The 18,135-nt window shown below is 43.0% G+C and overlaps 1 pseudogene; it reads left to right on the top strand.

The window, feature by feature from the left end:
• LOC125344566 overlaps positions 1-17,791 on the top strand; it is a 39,431-nt pseudogene extending 21,640 nt beyond the window's left edge.
• The last annotated feature ends 344 nt before the right edge of the window (positions 17,792-18,135 follow it).

The raw sequence follows: 18,135 nt of genomic DNA on the forward strand, positions 1-18,135 counted from the left end.
CCTTTTGTAGGTTCTCAATACCTTCTAGCCTTAATTTGGGCTTTCTGATTATATCTTGGAGCTCCTGAAACTGTCTCTCTTGATTTTTGGTTTGGTTTTGTATTATTTTTTGTTCTTTTTCCATAAATTCCAGGCTAACCTCAATTTCTGAGACTCAATCTTCTGTATTATCCAGTTTCCTCTCTAAGCTATGTATATTTTATCTCACTTTCTTCCAATTATTCTTTCTTGATGGCTTCCACCTCTTTGCTATTGTTTTCTTTTAGATCTTGTATAGACTTCTTTACTTCATTAATTTGGTTCTGAGTGCTGTCTTGCAAATCTAGCTGGAGTGGCTCTCCTTTCATAGGACCTTGTCCTAAGGATGAGGAAGAAAAATAAGAAGAATATAAAAATGTAAAATATCTGAGTTAAAAAATAAAGTGAAGTGACAAAAAGAATAACAATTAAAATACAAAAGAGGAGAGGGACCAAAAAGAAAGAAGAAGGGAAAGGTTGGGGAATGAGAAAACCCAGTAAAAAAAAAAGATTAAAATTTAAAAATAAAACATAAAATGTAAAAATGATGACAAAATCAGAAAAAGCTAAAAACTTATAGTTGTTGAAGTCTTCGCTGTTTGGGTGGTCTTGTGTCTGTCCTATGTCCTTTTCCCAGTGTTTAATCACACCTCTTGTTACCTTGTGATCTTTTGTTTTCCTGAGGCTTGGCTAGTTTGAGCGAATTACAGTTTGCAGTCACCAGCTCTGCTCTGACCCTCCTCCCAAGCTAGTTTATTTCTAGTGCTGTGTGGTCCCTGAAGCTTTCAGGTAAGAGTTGAATGACCTCTGTAAGAGAGAACGCTGGTCTGTCAGCCGTGGTTTCTTCCAGTCTTTATGCTGAGGTGACTTTCATTCAGCCAAGAACTGCTATCTGCTTTTTGTTTGATTTTTTAAACCTCGTGCAGATTGGCAGTGGTGTGGAGTGGTCTCTAGCTGTATTTATCTCAGTCTGAAACTATTCACCCAGGGGAAAATTCTCCCATCTGGTGGGGAGAGCTTCCCCTGGTCCGTATTGGCCTTTATTCCTCAGATTCCTTTGCCCCTTTCAAAGATGGATCCTTCCTCCTTGCTTTTCCTGCCCTGATTTATGTCCTATCTGCTCTGATCAGGTCTATGCCAGAGTCAAAGATGGAATTTTTTTCTCAGGTGGTAGGCAAAGGGCTAACTTTTCAGTGTTGTTCTGTGGCAAGAGAGAATGTCTTTTGAGGGGGTATTCATGCTTTTTCTGGATTTACAGACCATCCACAATCTTTCTGATATCCGTGTCTCTCTGCCACCAATCTGAAGGATTTCTCTCCTTATCACCACTCAACCAGAGTGGTGGTGGGAAGCCCCCAGGAACTCAAATCTCTTTCATAAAGCCTGCTGCCTAGATTTTTCCTTCTTGGCCAGAATCTCTATACTATTATGACTTACTTGATATAGGTTTCTAGGTGTGGAACTTTCTCTAGAATAGTAAAACTGGGTTTTTAGGGAGAGCTTAAATAGGGTTCTGCTGCTCCTCTGCCATTTTCCTCCATCAAGATGCCAAGATCAGCATTAAGGTTTGAGAATGGTAAAGTAACCTGTCATCTTTGCATCATGCCGCTTTTGTGGCATACACAAATGTACCTATGATGAAGGCGCTCCTCCTAGGAGGGAGAACTTTCACCAAGAGAGAAGCAGCTCTTCCAAGGGAGAAGCAGCCTCACCTAGGGTGAGGAAGGATCACAGAGAAGCATCTCCGCTGCAAGACAGTGAAGAAACAAAGCCTGCCATCCCAGACTTACTGTAATTTAAGCTGCAGTAATCAGGGCATATAGGCGTTACAAAACTCTTTATCTATGAATTTACAGTTGATAAACAACGACAATTGCACACTTCATAAAAGCTGTGTGTTTGAACTAATAGGAATGTCTCCGTTTTGTATTAGAATCAGCAAGAAATCACAAGATGCCAAAATTAAGGCACATTATGAGTCTTTATTGTCATCCTGAAATACTGGTGGCTAAACATGGTGATAGACTTCCCAATTTAGGCTCCAATAATCCAATTTAGTTCAGCTTTTATGCTTCCCACTTATAATGGCCAATAGTAATAGAGCACGTTGATCTAGGATGGCCCAGATGTGTGTAAGTTATGTAAGATGACCAATGAAATCAACTTTGGAAGCATCCTTTCCCTTACCAATTCGTTTTCCTGTTTAGTTCCATATTTTTTCACAGCATAGTTAGAGAATTCCTATGACCTCTGAATTGTTTGCATGAAAATAACAACTTTTTACCACAACCAGCTATAGACTCCCTTGTTGGAGAAAGAGAAGATTCAGGCCATTTCAATTCTGCAGGACCATTTTAGCTAAATAATCTACTTGGCTCTCAAGTGACAGATTTTTTTTTTTTTTTTTTTTGGCCAGTCCTGGGCCTTGAACCCAGGGCCTGAGCACTGTGCCTGGCTTCTTCCCGCTCAAGGCTAGCACTCTGCCACTTGAGCCACAGCGCTGCTTCTGGCCGTTTTCTGTATATGAGGTGCTGGGGAATCGAACCCAGGGCCTCGTGTATCCGAGGCAGGCACTCTTGCCACTAGGCTATATCCCCAGGCCCTCAAGTGACAGATTTTTTAAGTGGCCATTATAAGTGGCTAAGTGAATACTTTCACAGGTTTGTGTCCCCTTTTACATGTGCCTCAGATCCAACTGCCATTGACATGAGAACTCTCAGTCTCAGTAGTACTGATACACAGATTGGACTCTCTTCTACAGGAATTAGGAAGATGAAGGGTAGACTATACTCTGGAATTTAGAGTGGAGGCATGTTTTCACATAAGGGAGGAGGCACAACTGATTACCCCATTTATACAGACAAAACAAGTATGTTTAGTACTTTATAAAATGCTGTAAATCTATAATTAACTACAATTGTATTATTGAAAACTGAAGTGTAGTGGAAGAGCAGTCAAGTGACAGTAATCAAGTCCTAATTGATACTGACATATCCCAACTAGGGTCTAACCTCTCCTAGATTTCAAGGACCCAGGAGGAAGAGGTCGAGGTCTGTCTAAAACTTAGATTGATGTCTCCATATTCATGGTTCCCCTCAATGGAATTGAATGTTTTACATACCCAGCATGGGAAGAAATATATGAAATATGTGTGACTGATAGTTTTGTATCTTGACATATATATCTTATACAATATGTAATTTCATTTTATTGTAATTTTCGTATATATATAACTTTTATTAGTAACAAGCACATTCCCTCTATTTCCATCTATTTAAACCTCTTTTCCAACCTTTCCAGATGCTGTCAAGATGATGTCTCAGAAAAGGTAGCATAAGTCTTTATTTAAGGTCACTGTTTTACCCTGGCTTTGAGTATTTAAAGAACTCCCCAGTAATGTCATTTCTCAGTTTTTCTATTACTGGCTTATGGGATTACCAGATACTAGTGAAGTCCCCAAAAGAGTAATTAGATATGCAAAAGTCTTAGCTTTAAGGGTTCTTGAGAGCCCTGCAATTTTCATTCTGTTTCTTTTTCTTGAGCTGGAAATGATGTAGCATGTTGGAATGCCTTTGACCTTTGACCTTTAGTGCCACGGGGGTGATCAAGATGATAGTGTATGGTCCCTTCCAGGTTAGACTATGTCCCTGGGCAGCAAATTTTTGAGCTACATTGAATCTCTGGGATGGAAGGAATATACATGACTAGAGGAAGCAACTGGCAGCACATGAACAACCCCCTTGAGGATAGATTGATAGGTAGACTGCAAAGCCTGTAGGTATGTAGGCAAAGCATTTGTTATGGAGGTCTAATTTTAATTTCTCCTGAAATCTAAGAAGGGTGGGAGGTTATCTATCATACATGATTTTTTAATGTTGAAACCCCTTCCTTATATGGTGCATACCTCATCCTCAAGAAAGTAAGGGGGAGCAGAGTTGTCTATTTTGTGCCAGTTTAAAAAATACACACACACACACACACACACACACACACACACACACACATATAGTTTCTTTTAGAGTCCTACTGAATGTTCTTACTTGGTCAGAACTTTAGGGCCTGTAAGCACATTGTACTTCCAATTTATATTTGAGCCTTTATCAGATCCCATAGAGGTGTGTAAGCCAAATTGGGGCAATATCAACCATGGACTATCTTCCATTTTTACTACTATAGAGACTGTCTCTGTTATAGAATGTTAAGCCTCTACCAACCTGGACAAGGTATCTAGGTAAAATACAAAGCACTGTGCGCCTATTCCTATGCCTGAGCCTCATGATGCACTTATGCCTGCTGGTTTAGCTTGGTCCTTTTTATGCATGTGCCAGCTGATACAGGCCTCTTAGCATGCCTGAGCCCATTAGTGTCTGTGCTGGTACACACTGGACTCCTGGTGCTCACTGGCCTCTTGGTGTATGTGATAGTATTCCTGTTCCTGGTGCACATGTGACTGCTAATTCACCTTGAACTCTTGGTGTGCATGCTGCAGCCGGTACACATAGGGCTTTTGGTGTGCCTATCCCTAGTATTATGCATTTTGATAAATGTGGGTCTTGGGCTGCACATGTGCATTCTGTTGCATAGTGCATGTGTACATGCTGGTACACACATCCCTACTGGTGAACCTGATGGTAAACATGGGCCTCCTGGTACTTGTGCACCTATCTATACCTTAAACTATTGGTGCACCTGTCTATATTCAAGCCTTTTTTTTTTTTTTTTGGCCAGTCCTGGGCCTTGGACTCAGGGCCTGAGCACTGCCCCTGGCTTCTTCCCGCTCAACGCTAGCACTCTGCCACTTGAGCCACAGCGCCACTTCTGGCCGTTTTCTGTATATGTGGTGCTGGGGAATCGAACCTAGGGCCTCGTGTATCCGAGGCAGGCACTCTTGCCACTAGGCTATATCCCCAGCCCTATATTCAAGCCTTTTAATGTGTGTGTTTGTATGCCAGTGCCTGTAGGCCTGCTGGTGCATGCATGTATACTGATGAGTATGGACCTCCTGGTGTGTATCGGTGTGCTGCTGTGCATGTGCATGGTTATGGGATAATCGTTCTGATTCAAGTGGGCTTACATCTCATTTTACATTCTGTAGTCCTTTTCTCCCTCCCTCTCTCTCTCTCTCAGTGCGTGTGTGTGTGTGTGTGTGTGTGTGTGTGTGTGTGTGTGTGTTGGTGTTACAATACTGTTTAGTTTTTCTCTGGAAACTGCATTGATAAACCCATGCTGTGGCATATTTCTAAGGTCTACAATGTGGAGGCCAGACTCACAAGGTAGAGCATGTTAGCATATCAATTCCTATTTTTGGTTGACTCCTCCATCCTAGGTCCTCTGTCCTTTCCCCCAAGTCAGGCCTGGCCACAATCGTCAAGTCCCAGGAAAACTATACTATCTTTGGCCCCCAGATGTGTCATCAAAATGCTGCTGCCACAATTCTCTGGTTCTGCCCCAGCCACATACTATTTCTAGTGACATTTCAGGGCTTGGATTTTCTTCATGGAGACTCAGTCTCCAATAGTGGGAAAAGCTTGGTGCTGAGTTCCAAGTCCAGCCCAGTAGGCCAAGGCCATATGCCAGTAAGCATAGGCCAGGGATCCAACAGTTGTGTTGCTACTGAACATGTTCAAGTCCCAGTAATTGAGTGATATCCCCTCTTACTGCTTATTCCCTCAGTCAGTTGACAGGAGTTCCTCTGGGGATTTCCATGAAAGCTCTAGTGTCAACTTCCTCACACTTATCAAGGGATGGGCCTTGTTTTTAAATTCCTCAGGAGTCTCCTTTAGGCTGTCTTTTCTATAATTTGGAGCCTTTAAAGCTTCTTCCTAACCTTAAGCCTCATAATTTTATATGCTAACGGAAGCAAATTGGATCCCTCCATGGGACATTGGACCTTGATCTTTTATAGGACCTATAGATACTTCTACATGTGCTCTAGCAAGTGAAGCCTACCTATGTGCAGGTGTTCTCTCTCTCTCTCTCTTTCTCTCTCCCTCTCTCTACCCATATCTTTAAAAAGGGGATTCTGCACACACCCCACCCAGGTTCTCTGTTAAGGCTAACCAACCTCGCTTATGATTTTCTTAACTAAGATTAACTATATTTATCTCCTCTGCAGTGAGTAACCTGACTTCTCAAAGCAAACTCAGTGCCTGTCTGCCTGTGTGCTTGTCTGCCTGTGTCACTGACACAGCACATGACTAAGGTTGGTAGATAATTAAATTGGCTATGATTTAAATCCTCCTGGCACCCACATGCCACCTGGAGCCTGGCTCATGGTCCTCCTGGAGTCTGGGCACTTGCTACGGCATAGTTACATTCTGTTGCATGTAGGCCTTCTTGGAGGCATGGGCATCCTATGGTGCAGGTGCTAAATAAAGACCTAATCCCTAATAATGTGTACAAGGCCTCTGTTTCACATGCATCCCTGCTGGTTCTATTTGGCCTCATGATGTGCATGTGCCAGATTGTGTGTGTGTGTGTGTGTGTGTGTTGGTGCATGTGCCACTGTGAGAACACATACTGGTAAATATGGGTCTCATGTATATGTGCACTTGGTTCAGGGTGTGCATGTGCCTGCATGTACTGGTAAATAGAAGCCTGTCTGGGTGCACCTAATCCTAAGCCAACTGTTGTGCCCGCTGGCACATCGGGGCCTTTGGTGTGCATGAGCATGCTGGTGCCTTAAAACCTGCTGGTACGTGCAGACATGCTGCATGCTGGTCCATGTGTTCCCCAGCCCACAGGGTTTGTCAACAGGAGCCCGAGGGGGAATTGACCTGAATGAGAGACAAACCAGACAGAAGAAAGGAGACCAAGACAGGATTCTGATCAAGGTCTCAAATTTTATTTTTACACAGCAGCTTATATAGCGATTAGCAAGGGGGTAACTGATGTGAGCAGGGCTGTTGGGCTGCTTTAAAGTCAAATGGTTGAATAAGGCAGTAGTTTGTTTGCAGCATCAAGGATTGTGTTTGATGCAAAAAGTCATGCAGTAACAATCTACCTAGAATTAGTAAGAAAGTTTCAAATGAAAGAACAAATCAATAAGAAGGAAGAGGAGGCTGGCAGGTCAAAGTTCTATCAGGTCACATGAGAAAGTGTATCAAGTAAAATCACAACAAACACCAAATATATATCCCTGAAGAGGAACTGGATTGAGGGATGCCTATGTTCATGCAAGTCTGGTCCACAGATGATGAAGGACTATTCTGGAAGATGCAGGACAAGAATTTGTTGGTGGGAACTTAACTACAAGATGTAGGGGGTGTCTAGATGCTGGTATACCTGTCCATTGAAGGCATGGGAATTCACCTGGTGGTTCAGTGTCATCTTTGATGGCACAGCATGTATCAGAAATGCTGAAATGGAGGGTTCAAGGAAGACCCTGACTCTTAGGAAGGTCAGCAAACTGAGGGTTCCCTTGGAAAGTGGCTCCTTGGTAACGAAGATCTGGAAGATGAAGGTATAGCTCCATCTGCTGCTGGCTTTCCAGGTGTTGTGTTATTATCCAATACAGAACCTGGTTTGTCTTTGCCCATGGTTGGACAGGTGTCTAGCCAGACTGTAATGGTGTCAGGCTGGACTACACTTGCTTTTTCATCCTGCTGATTGTCCCAGGGCTGAATACACATGGCATAGCACATTTCTTGACAGTATTGGGTCCTCAGTAGGCACTGAAAGAAGCTGGATGAATTAGCATCCACCAAGTCTTCACTGGGCTTCAGGCTATAGAATACTTCATTTGTGACTCTTCTCATGTGTCACCAAGGACAGGACACAATGGGCAAGACATCTCTTCAGCCAGATACTAGCAGCTCAAATCAGAAAGGCCCAGCCATCTCCCCTTTGGCCTTGTTACATTAGCAGAGGGACTTCAACACAGTCTCCTTACTAATGGATCTGGGTTAGATTCTACACAGGGGTGCCTGTGAAGTATCCGTTGGAGAGCCAAAATAAAGTATTTGGATTCTCTCAGTATTCAGACACTGAGGCTGGTACTGAGTGACCTGCTTTCTTTGCCTCATGTAATGGTAGAGATGGCCAGGTTGCCAGACTATAGGTGCAGCCAGAGAGTTAGCAACACAGGAGAGCTCTGAGTCTAGAAATGGGGCTTTGGAATGCACCAAGTAATTATGTGACACAGGGCAGCATCCCATCAAGGTTTAGGGAGATGAGTCCACTATTCTGAGGATGTGATGACTGAGCCATAGCAAACATTGCCTTTGTCTGGATTGTCCTAGTTGGGTCTGCCTTATGCCCAGGTAGCTATTCAGGTAATGGCCCTGGGGGCTGTCCCACAAATAGCATCACTTGGTGAACCTTGACTGTGCAGAGGAGCATATTCTGTCCAAAAATTGAAATATGGCCTTATATGTGCCCAGGTATATAGCCAGATGGGTGTCCAGGTAGTTGTCTATGTGCAATTTTCAGTTGGACTGACTTATCCTTAGTGGGCAGAATTTGCATACCTAGGGTAGTGGCTTCATTTTCAGCATGCCCAGGTAGCTGTGCAGGTGACATTTATGTTGCTGCCTATAAAAGAGTGCAATGTGATAGATATTCCAGAGTCTTGTGGCTGTGAGATCACCAATTTCTATTGAGGAAATATCTCCTGAAATCATGAATGACACCATACAAGAAACTTGCAGGGCTCCAGAGAAGATTTCAGGACAAAAATCGAGGGTGTGGTATGCAGGGCACATGCAGGATGCAAGGCAGATGGGATCCTCTGTCCTTTGTTGTCCAAGCCCAGCCCCTTCCCTCTGGATATGTGAGGAACATAATGGAGAGTAAGAGAAAACAGAATACCCCATGCTGCAACAAAAGTAGAGTGGAATGCTCTATTACATGCACAAAATAAAATATCTGCTGCAAATCCACATGCACAATAAGGCCCACTTCCATAAGCTTGATTATTCATGCCAGCATGCGGGTATGAACCACGAGGCTGAAATGTACCATCAAATCCAGGAGCCCCAGTACATAGACACCAGAAGGCCCACACCCCTAGGAAACTCATGTGGACCAGGAAGCACATACTAACTATAAGGCTTGTGTGAACACCAGGAGGACATGCGCACCAAGGCACTTCTGTCCCAGCAAGGCACTTCTGTCCCAGCAATCTCGTGTGAGCTAAGATGTGCAGGGCCATCAATCATTTTGTGCATCAACATGGGCCTGTCTAAATGAATTGGCATATGTACCACAATGCACATGCTCAGCAGTAGGCTGAGTTGTACCAGCAGGTGCTCAGCTCCAGAAATATATGGAAGACAGCAGGCTCAAAACCACACATGACATCTGTTCAACAAGAGAACTATGTGCTTAAGCAGGAACATGCACATTAGAAGGCTCACAAGCAACAGCAGACCCAAGGACTCAAGAGGGAGCATGCAAAACAGGTGACTCCCATGCACCAGAAGCACAGGATTAATAGGCATGTACACAGAAAGAGGCCTGGCTGGTACACATGCACCAGGAATCACATGCTTCCTACTCAGGAAATACCCTACCAGTCAAAGCATGCACAGAGGTGCCCTATATGCACCAGCTGCTGCCTCTGTCTGAATGTTCGGGAGAACGAGCACAGCCTTTCATGAATGCTCATGCACATATGCGAGCATGAGCACATAGAACATGTAGGCATACCAGCTCTACCACACACACAATGGCCTGCACACAATTAGAAAAGAAGTGAAAACTTTTTAGGTCAAGAGAGTGCCCGGCAAAATTTGTTGGACTCTGCTCATTGGTGCTTTGGAATTCTGGCCTCTACTCTCCAGACACACAGAATAGTGTGGGTTTGAATGTGACTATTAGTGCCTCAATCCTAAGCAAAAAGACAACTGGCCTGCTCCAGTAACTAAATACAAATATAAATTAAAGGGTAATATAACTAAAATACAAGATGGATGTCTACTATCCCCAGAAACTACATTCACACCAAGCCACCAATGCATCCACCAGGATGCCCACACAAGAAGTATCCCTGCATGTACAGACAGGCCTATGGATACCAGCATGTGCTCATGCACCTTAAGGATCCAATGCACCAGCAGGTTCATCATTAGCGCATGAGTAAGTGTATGCACTCTAGGCCCATGTTCACCATCACACCCAGTGGGACAAGCATGTGTACCACCAGACAAATACCATGCAGTGGACCACAAATACATACAAGAAGGTCTAGATTAAACAGGATACAGACCAGTAGGGTCACATGCACCAAGGGTCCTATGCCATGTAGATCATCCATATGAACATTCCAAAATGAATCAGCAAGAGCATGCAAACCAGAGGTCTAATGTATCCTAGTGGGCACCTGGTCTTTACTTGGTACTTGTACAACAGGATTCCCATGCTTCCCAGCATAGGCACAGATACATACAGGCACTATGCATCAACAGGTTCACAGAGGTCCATGAGCCTGAGCAGGAAGATGGGCTCCATGAGTGCTAACAGGCTCACTTGCACCAATCAGCTCATGTACAGCTTGAAGTGCATATACACCAGTCTGCCCACAGTATGCATGTCCATGTGCATCAGTATATCTATGTGCTCCAGCAGGCCCATGTACACAATGACACAAGCACACCTAGAAAGGAAGCCCATGGAATGTAGGCCAATCCTCTGAGGTGTGGGATGTGTGAGATCCTGTGCCCTGCAGTGTTGGGAAGGCCAAGAAACTTTTCTGTAGACAGTGGAACAACAAGGGGGCAACTTGAATTCAAAACTTCTGTGCAAAAAAATAAACAAGGCTGCACCAACAACAAATACATACACACAGAGTAAAAAGATACAAGAAATAAATCAGATGGGAACCCATTTGCACCAGAAAAGAAATCCCGCCAGCATGCACATGCACATGAGCATGCTGGTGTACACCAGGATGTCCACACTCACCAGCATGCCTGAATGCACTAGGAGGCCCATAAGTACCAACACATGCATGCATACATGTACCAAAATGGACACACAACCTAGAAAGCCAAGACACACCAAAGGCACACAAGTTGTAGCATGTCCACCAGTAGGGGAATGTGCACTAGAATGGTCACCAATGGTACCTCAAGCTCTAGCATGTGCACCTGGATGCCCTCTAGCACTTGAGAGTAGGGATATGTGAAGTAGCAGGCTGGTGAATATTAGCTAGCTAATATGAACCAAGGGCCAAGGAGTATCAGCAGGCATACATGCACTAAGAATCTCTGGCACAGTCCAAAAATGGCTTTTATCTAGCACATTCACAGTAAGATGCTAGGGTGCTGTAGTTGATATGTGGTCTAGCAGGGTATGTGAAACTAGAAACCCACACACATGGCAGGAGAACAAGGAGGCCTATGTGCAACAGCAGACACACAGGTACCACACACCGGGACCCACATGGGCACAAGGATGCCCACATGTACCAACAACTACATGCATTCCAGGAGACCCCTGAACAACAGCTTTCCCTTCCACCTACATGCCCACAAGCTACATTATGCATACACACACAATTGATTTCATGAGCACAAAGACATAGCCTCTCTTGGAGAGGCAATTCTAGGCATTGAAGTGTCCTAAACCAGCTGACACTGCTCAGATCACAGAGAATACAAGACCTTAAAAATTATGTGAAGTGAAGCAAGTGAGGCCCAGATAGAGAAAGGATACACAGTTTTCCTTTATATAGTGAAGTTAGAGTAAGTCATCAACTTATAAGTAAAAATAATGGGTACTATGCAAAACAACACAAGTGTATTAAATAAAATACAGTAAATTTAAGTGAACACTTAAGCAGTATAGATCCCTAGAAAGGAGAAGACAAAATTCTACCAAACACCAGTAAAAGAGTACTTGAGAATGGTGAGTCAAGTACAACAGGCTGGAATTGGATGGTATGGGTAAGGTTGGGGTTCCCAACCAAGTTTTCCTATATAACAATTATGAATATACTAAGAACAACATATTGTCATAAAATAAGTAGCAATACTTTACAAAATACACTGGAAATTTTGAGGAAGCAATCTTTCTCCAAATTAAGTCTTTGTATGAGGCAGAAGTGGGCTGCTATGGGACACAGCTAATGTATGGAATCAACAAGGTACAGATCTACAATAATTATGAAGACACAATAAAAATGTCTTCCTATAAAATAAAACTAATATTTGAACACACAGAAGTTAGAGTATGCAATCTTCCTACAAGTCTGATGGTTAAATGAATCAGGGTTTGACACCATCAAGGTATTTATGTACTATATTTATATACAGGTATGTATAACTATCTATAATATAAATAAATATACATATACATAATCTATCAATATAAACTATACATATAAAACTATTCATATACAAGTAGAAATAAAATATCCATACAAATGGCTAACAAATTTTTATGTTTGCAAAATAGGAAACCCAGGAGATTCAACTGTGCTAGAGGGAAGGTACATGAATGAGGGAGGAGTAGCGTGGCAGAGTCAAGGCTAGCAGGTGATATAAGCCAAGTATTATCATATAAAATAGCAGTAAACATCAAGTATGTAGTCCCAGTAGGAGGAAAAGTGAGAGAAGTCAACCGCTGTTCCTGCAAATCAGGTTTAGATATAAGGCAGGACTATTCTTGAAGACTAAAGGACAGGATTTTCTATCAGCCTCTTCTTTTCATTATGGGTTCTATGGAGGGAGAAGTGGGGATACCTGGATAGGTATAGCTTATTCACTGAAGTTGAGGAATCACCTAGTAGCTCAGTATGTTTTGTTATAGCAGAGATCTGGGGCCTTTACAGCAGGGTCCTCAGGGAAATCCCTGACTCTTAGGAGCCAGGGGAATCTCCCTATAAACTGGCTCCTGGGTATTCTTGGGAGGTGATGTGGAGCCCTGCCCTTTAGGTACATCTGCATCTGCTTCTACCCCTCCAGCTGATGCTTCTACATCAGGACATGATGCAGCTTTGCTTATGTTGCTTGAGAGGCAGGCAACTATAAGGACTTCTGGCAAGCTGAAGCACACTTCCTTCTTCCTCAAGATGAATGGCCTTGTTGGGCACAAAAGGCCAAGCAGTTCTATTTGCAGCTACCAGCTTGAATGCAGATGGCCTGGGCTCTGGTTTCTGCTTGGGAACCAGAAGCTAATCCCTGAGTGGCCCATCTATCTTCTTTTTCCTTGTGTTTCCTCGTGTTACATTGCTTGAGCACCTTTGATGTTGCCTTCCTAATACAGGCAGCTGACTTCTTCCTCACAGCTGTTCCATATAAATGGCTCTTGGCAGAGTAGTGAGGATGGAATTGGGCTCTCCTTTGGCTCAAGTATTGGCTGACAATCCATGCTTGATATTATACTAAAGATTTTCAGTCTACTAGGGCCAGTGCACAGCCAGAAAAGCAGCAATGAGCAGGGTACCCTGGGGAGGACCAGTTGCTCTGAATGTTCACATTATGTCCCATTAGCCAGGTGGTAGGATAGCAGATGACATGTTCCCAGTATTTTTACACCAATTACAGCACAAGCACTACAGTATAAAGCGTGGAGAAAAACTGAAGTGAACTCCTCCCCTCCCCTAGTGCTGACAGTAGTTGTAGAAGTTCATACCCAAGCAGACAACCCAACTGCTGAAGCAGGTAAGAGGGAAGACAGGACTGGAACTCCATTAAAAGGTGGGAGTGGTCATTCTATCACATATAGGGATGCAAAATAGGCCAGCCTGTAGAAGGTCCACAGCTACTGGCTTTGCTAGGAGACTTGACCTTTGCCTGTTAGTATCCCACATGCCAGGTGCAAGTTTGGTACTGAGCAGGCTGGAATTGAATGCTATGTGTAAAAAAGCTGCCCATTACCTGTGAGGCTGTTCCTGATTTACAACTTTCTCTAACATGCCTGAGACATCTTCGATTTTAGGTCATAGAATTTCTCCATGGGAATAAAATGAATAGAGTATTAGTCATATTGTCCTTAATAATAGGCTAGAAGTACTTTTATTCAAAATTTGGCAAATTATGTGAAGCTACTAACTCCTATTATTTCAATATGTATTTATTTTTCCATAGCTATACTGTACGCACAAATAACTGTAATTACCAGTGAAAGTTCTTGATTCTCCTAAGAAATTATTCTCCTGTGAAAAACTTTGACTCTTCCTCTCTCCACCATCAGCCATAAAAAGGGATTGGATGGTGGAAAGTATTTAGGATAAAGAAAGACAAGGCAAAGGCCTCATCTCTAAAATATATGCAGAACTAAAAAAAATTACCTTCTTCCAAAACAAAACCGCAAAGAACCAATAGCTCCCTCATCAAGTGGGCTAAAGACTTAGAAAGAGACTTCTCTGATGAGGAAATGAGAATGGCCAGAGACATATGAAAAAGTGCTCTACATCACTGGCCATAAAAGAAATGCAAATCAAAACAACATTGAGATTCCATCTCACCCCAGTAAGAATGTCATATATCAAGAAAACTAGCAATAACAATTGTTGGAGGGGATGTGGACAAAAGGGAACCCTATTTCATTGTTGGTGGGAATGTAAACTGGTTCAGCCACTCTGGCAAGCAGAATGGAGATTCCTCAGAAGGCTAAATATAGAACTCCCCTATGACCCAGCAGCCCCACTTTTGGGTATCTATCCAAAAGACCACAAACAAAATCACAGTAATGCCACCAGCACAACAATGTTCATCGCAGCACAATTTGTCATAGCTAGAATCTGGAACCAATCCAGATGCCCCTCAGTAGACGAATGGATCAGGAAAATGTGGTACATATACACAATGGAATTTTATGTCTCTATCAGAAAGGATGACATTGTCCCATTTGTAAGGAAATGGAAGGACTTGGAAAAAATTATACTAAGTGAAGTGAGCCAGATCCAAAGAAACATGGACTCTATGGTCTCCCTTATTGGGAATAATTAGTACAGGTTTAGACAAGTCATAGCAGAGCATCACAAGAGGCCAATAGCTATACACTTATGAACACATAAGATGATGCTAAATGAAATTAACTCCGTGTTATGGAGACAATTGTTATATCATAGTTGTAACTACTTTCAATGTCCCATCTGTATCTGTAGCTTCTATTATTGATGATGTTCTTGTATCACCTTCCTGTGGTTGTACCTACACTATCTCTGTAATCTTATTTGAGTATATTGGAAACCATGTATACTGATATTGGAACTAGGAAATTGAAAGGGAATACCAAAATTGAGAGACACAGGGTAAAAAAAGACAACTACAAAAGAAATACTTGCAAAACTGTTTGGTGTAAGTGAACTGAACACCTCAGGGGGGGAAAGGTAAAGGGAGAGGGGAGAGGGGGGTAAGAGGGACAAGGTAACAAACAGTACAAGAAATGTATCCAATGCCTAAAGTATGAAACTGTAACCTCTCTGTATACCAGTTTGATAATAAAAATGTGAAAAAAAATATCCATACCATTCAAACTCTAAACAGGATTATTCTGTTACAAAAAATTCTCCCTTAGGAAAGGCAAAAGAAGGAAACAGAAACAATGAGGAAACTCTTGCTGTACAGCTGCAGCTGTGTAGCCATAGCTCCAGAACCCACAGCATCCCAGGCAATGTGGGTAGACCTAGAAAAACAGACATGAAAGGCCATTAATCAAACTTTAAACAGAATAAAGAAATGTAAAGAAAGCATGAAGCATTGGACCGTGGAAACCAAGGAAGGTAATCAGGAAGAATCCCAGAATTAGCAAGTGGACCCTATTTACCACTACTATCACCACCTCAGAATACCCCTGAGTGTCCAAGAACCTGGGACCCCGCTGCCACTGCCACAGAGAGTCCATGCTACTGAGCCCCTGCACCAAAACCCCCACGGACTAAGAATCAGTGCCACCGCTGAACCTACTGCCACGCATGGACCACCACTGAAATTCCACAAGCCCATGGGCCCTCTGTTACACGAGTACTGCGTGGGCTCCCAACTGATAGCACACTGTTACAGCCACTCGGAAGGATACCCCCTCAACAGGCCTCCATTGGCCTGCTCAACACCACCTCACAAAACCTGTGAGTATTCCATCGAGGACTCTTTCCATTAGTAACCACCTCTCTGTGGCAACCCAAAGTTCCCTTGCCCAAATCTTTGCCTGAAAGGGACAGATCCTATCTGAAGAAAGCAAAGACTCAAACTCTTTTCCTAAACCTTGCTTGGATACCTTGGAAAAGACTCTTGGGACACTGCTTCATCCCTTCTCCAGCAAACTATAAATCCCAACTCTACCCGACTTCCTCCAATCTTCCACAATCAGGCCTAAGAGTGGGATTCTAGGTAACAGGACACTCCCATGTCAAGCGGGTATCTGAATCTAACCAGGCCACAAGGAAGCAGGTCACTGCTAGTTTATGAAAGCCTCATCAAGAGAGAGAACACAGGACAGCTGAAAGGAACTGTGAAGGTGTGAGCCTTGACTCCAACCCTCAGGGCTGCAAGTACTTTTGAACAGAGAAGTGTACCTTTTGAATAGAGAAGTGTTCCTTTCACCTTTATGGCCTGGAGATTTATCTTAAGGAGCATGGTAGACAAAGATTGATTGAAATAGAATGAGCAAAGATGTATACTGTCCGCACTTCTCAGTGCAGTGGGTCCTAGGGCAGCATTATGCAAGCATGTGACAAATATAGAAGGTGGAATAAACAGAATTGTGTCATCAGCCTTTTCTGTCTCCTTCATTATCATGCCTCTGCCCCTCAAAGCCCCTCATGGTGCTGCAGGTGGACTGCACCTGAAGGAGGGTCCCAGGCAATTACTGGAAGGATGTTTCAAGCACAGAAGTAGGCAGGAAAGTGGACCTCGAAGTGCAGTAGTGGGAACGAGAAAGGAGACTTATCATAGGGGCAAAACAAAACAAAGACTGTTTCTCATGGCCCTCAAAGTCCTTCTATGGCAAAAAGGCTGCAAGATTAGTTCAAAGGTGATACAGGAATTTTTTGAGCTTATAGAGAATCTATGCCCCTGGAACTGTGGGCTTGGCCATATGGCAAAAGGCAGGCCAAGAATGAAAGAATCAGATAAAAATTAGAGAAAAACAAGCTATCCCCCCTCAAATATTTTCTGTTTGGAACATGATTCTAGAGAGTCCAAATCACCAGATTGAATTGTTTGTATAAAATCACTGTCTGAGCAGAAACATAACCCTCCTCTGTATCATATGAGGAGGGAGAAGGCTGTCCATCTGAGTGTGAGAGTGTTAAAAGTGTGAATCTTTTGATATTCACTATAAAGAAGGCAAAGATTCTTCAAGACATGGCACTACCCTATGGTTGGCCATGTGAGAGCCACCTTCCCTGTGATAAAGGAAGAAAGAAATTATTACCCTATCTTAATTCAAACTCCTCCACCTATGTCTATAGTCCAAAAGACTATTGACTTCAAAGAAGGGGAAGAGGGATTTCCAACTTTTTCCTGTCTTACACTAAAGAGGCAACTGACAGTATGGTATTGTAAATTTTAAGGAATTGAAAGAAATCAAGACTTCCACTCAACATGGGGCAACTGTTCCTTTTACTTTAACCCCGATATATGATTTGGACCAACAGGCATTGTGCCCAAGGGATTGAAAGACAATTGCTCAGTCCTGCTTCAATAGGGAGGATTGTCTGTTATGGAAGTCATAATGGATGGAAAGATTTGACCAGGTGGCAAAATATAATAATCCCACCAACATCCCTGTATCATATGACTTGCTGGTGGGTTCAGGTGAATATTCTGATGTTCAGCAGCAGGTCAATTATCCTGAAGTTGCTTATGAGCAAACTGATGAATGAGCAAACCAAAGCCTGGAGGAAGATTCCTACTTTGGAGGCCAGGACTGAGGATTTGTCTAAGATCAGACAGTTGCCAAATGAAGCTTATCAGTGCTTGGTCTCCTACTTGTTAAGGCTGCTAGCCACATTGAAGTTGATGATGTAGGTGGTACAGTCCTTGTTGGACAACTAGCTTTAAAAAAATTACTTATTTATTGTCAAAGTGATGTACTGAGGGGTTGTAGTTTCATAAGTTAGGCCATGGGTATATTTCTTGTACTATTTGTTACCTCCTCCCTCATTCCCCCTTTCCCCTACCCCATTTCCCTCTCCCCTGGGAGTTGTTCAGTTGGTTTAAACCAAAT

Source organism: Perognathus longimembris, unplaced genomic scaffold, assembly GCF_023159225.1.
Source record: "Perognathus longimembris pacificus isolate PPM17 unplaced genomic scaffold, ASM2315922v1 HiC_scaffold_156, whole genome shotgun sequence".
NCBI lineage: Eukaryota > Metazoa > Chordata > Mammalia > Rodentia > Heteromyidae > Perognathus > Perognathus longimembris.